This window comes from Halichoerus grypus, chromosome 6 (genome assembly GCF_964656455.1).
Source record: "Halichoerus grypus chromosome 6, mHalGry1.hap1.1, whole genome shotgun sequence".
Lineage (NCBI taxonomy): Eukaryota > Metazoa > Chordata > Mammalia > Carnivora > Phocidae > Halichoerus > Halichoerus grypus.
Window position 1 is genome coordinate 80,789,484 of NC_135717.1, and position 3,469 is coordinate 80,792,952.

At 35.6% G+C, this 3,469-nt stretch overlaps 1 pseudogene; it reads left to right on the plus strand.

The window, feature by feature from the left end:
• The first annotated feature begins 1,368 nt into the window (after positions 1 to 1,368).
• Positions 1,369 to 2,500, plus strand: LOC118529281 (large ribosomal subunit protein eL6-like; annotated as a pseudogene).
• The last annotated feature ends 969 nt before the right edge of the window (positions 2,501 to 3,469 follow it).

Here is a 3,469-nt window from a genome sequence, read left to right on the forward strand (position 1 = left end):
CATCAAAAACTAATGATGTAATGTATGGTGAATAAATAACATAATAAAATAAAATAAAAAATGAAAAAAAGTAAATCAGTGGAATTCACCATTTAACAAACTGAAAGAGATTATAATTATCTCAACAGAAGCAGAAAAAATATTTCTCAAATTCAATATCCATTTCTGATAAAAACTCAGAAAATCAAGGATAAACTGGAACTTCTTCAACTTGACAAAGACATGTATGAAAAATCTATGCTAACCTTATATTTTAATAAAGGCTAAATGCTTTCTCTCTAAATTATGGAACAAGGGAAAGATGTTTCTTTTCTCACTTCTATTCAAAATTGTAGTGGAGGTTCTAACCAGTGCAATTAGACAAGAGAAGGTAGAAGGCAACCGGATGGAAAGGAAGAGGTAAAATAGTCTTTATTTGCAGATGACATTATATTGTAGATAGAAAGTTCCAAGAAGTTAACAACAAAAACATTAAAACTAACAAATGAGTTCGATAAGGTCATTGACTGCAACACCAATATATTAAAATCATTTTATTTCTATGTACTAACAATAAACAACCTGAAAATGAAATTAAGAAAATAATTCCACTTATGATAACACCAAAAATAATACAGTACTGGAATAATAAATCTACCTAAAGATGTTCAAGACCTGTACACTGAAGATTAGAAAATTAATGATGTACTATATGTGGCCCAATTGAATTTAAATAAAAAAAAAGAAAAGATTGTTTAAAGAAATTGAAGAAGATCTAAATAAATGAATAGGCAGTCCATGTTCATGGGTTGCAAGACTCAATATTATTAAATTGGTAATTCTTCCCAAATTTATAGATAGATTCAATGCAATATCTATAAAAATTTCAGCTTTTTGAAAATAGAATTGGGCAATAAAATTGTAAAATTTATATGAAAATGAAAAAAACCCCAAATAGCCATTTTTTGAGAAAGAAAAAAATGGAGGGTTTCTTGATTTTAAAACTTACCATTTTGATTATTAAAATTAACTTTCTAGTAAGTTTTTTATAAATCTTTTGCATAAGGATAGAAATACAGATCAATAGAACAGATTGAGAGTCCAGAAATAACCTTGCACATTTATAGTAAGTTGATTTAGACAAAATTGCCAAGGTATTCAATGGGGCAAAGAGCTAGCTTTTCAACAAATGGTTTTGAAGAGAACTGGATGTCCATACATAAGAACATGGATTTAAGTCTTTACCTCCACACCATACACAAAAATTAACTTAAAAAATTGATAAATTGGCTCTTTCCCATCTTGAAAGATGGCAGGTGAAAAATCAGAAGCTGGATACTAAAGAGAAGAAACTGGAAGTCAAAAAGTGTGATGCTGGGGGCACCTGGGTGGCTCAGTTGGTTAAATGACTGACTCTTGATTTTGGCTCAGGGTTGTGGGATGGAGCCCTGAAGAGGGCTCTGCACTCAGCGGGGTGTCTGCTTAAGGATTCTCATGCTCTCTCTCCCTATGCCCCTCCCTGCTCTCTCAAATAAATAAATAAATCTTAACAACAACAACAAAAAAGGAGCCTGATGCTGGTGGCAAGGTTAAGAACAGTAAACTCCAGGCTAAAACGCCAAAGAAGCGAAAGCCCCACCACAGCCAAAGCCCTGTCCTAGTCAGAGGAATTGGCAGATATTCCTGGTTGGCTATGTATTCCAGAAAGGCCATGTACAAGAGGAAGTATTCAGCAGCTCAATCCATGGTTGATAAGAAAAAGAGGGAGAAGGTTATTGCTACTGTCACAAAACCAGTTGGTGGTGACAAGAATGGTGGTACCCGAGTGGTTAAACTTATCAAAATGCCCAGGTATTATCCTGCTGAAGATGTGCCTCAAAAGCTGTTGAGCCATGGCAAAAAACCCTTTCAGTCAGGGTGCCTGGGTGGCTCAGTCGGTTAAGCATCTGCCTTCGGCTCTGGTTGTGATCCCAGGGTCATGGGTTTGAGTCCTGCTTCTCCCTCTCCCTCTGTGCTCTCTCTCAAATAAATAAATAAAATCTTAAAAAAACAAAAAGCAAAAATCCTTTCAGTCAGCTTGTGAGAAAACTGCGAGCTAGCATCACTCCTGGCACCATTTTGATCATCCTCACTGGGCACCACAGAGGCAAGATGGTGGTTTTCCTGAAGCAACTGAGCAGTCACTTGCTGCTTGTGACTGGACCTCTGGCCCTCAGTTGAGTTTCTCTGCGTCGAACACACCAGAAATTTGTCATTGCCACCTCCCCCAAAACAGTTATCAACTGTGTGAAAATCCCAAAACATCTTACTGATGCTTACTTCAGGAAGAAGAAACTGTGTAAAGGTGAGATCTTCCACATGGAGAAAGAGAAATATGGGACTACAGAGCAGCTCAAGGTTGATCAGAAAGCTGTGGACTTATAAATTCTGCCAAAAATCAAAGCTCTTTCTTAACTTCAGGGCTACCTCCGCTCTGCTTTCTCTCACAAATGGAGTTTATCCTCACAAATTGGTGTTCTAAATTTCTTACAAAGAACCTAATTAAATGATTCATTTCAAAAAAAAGTAAATAAAATAAAAAATTTAAAAATGGATAAATTGGACTTCATCAAAATTAAAAGTGTTTGTGCTTTATTTTACAGAAAGTAAAAGAAGCCACAGACTGGGAAAAATATTTGCAAATCATATATCTGATAAAGAACTTATATCCAGAATACATAAAGACCTCTTACAACTCAATTATAAGAAGGCAGATAACCCAACTAAAAAATGGACAAAATGCTTTAATAGACATATTACCAAAGAAGATATATGAATAGCCAATAAACAAATGAAAAGATGCTCAAAATCATTAGTATTAGGGAAATGCAAATTAAAACTACAAAGAAACATCATTTCACACCCACCAGGATGACTCTGTAATAATAAAGAGACAAAAACAAGGGCTTGTAAGATTATGGAAAAACTGGATCCCTCATACACTACTGGTGGGAATGTAAAATGATGCAGCCCCCAAAAATAGTTTTGAGCAAAAATGCTCAAAAAGTTAAAGAGAAATGAAAATATAGGTCTATACAAAGATTTATACATGAATGTTCATAACAGTATCATTCATAGTTACCCCAAAATGGAAACAAGCAAATGTCCATCAAACTGGTGAATGCATAAACAAATGCATATATTCTTTTTTTTTTTAAAGATTTTTTTAAAAATTTATTTGAGAGAGAGAATGAGAGAGAGAGAGCATGAGAGGGGGGAGGGTCAGAGGGAGAAGCAGACTCCCCGCCGAGCAGGGAGCCCGATGCGGGACTTGATCCTGGGACTCCAGGATCATGACCTGAGCCGAAGGCAGTCGCTTAACCAACTGAGCCACCCAGGCGCCCCAAATGCATATATTCTTAAGATGGAATACTTTTTGGCAATAAATTGTTACAGAGTACTGATACATGGTATAAGATAGAAGAACCTGAAAAACATTATGCTACATGAA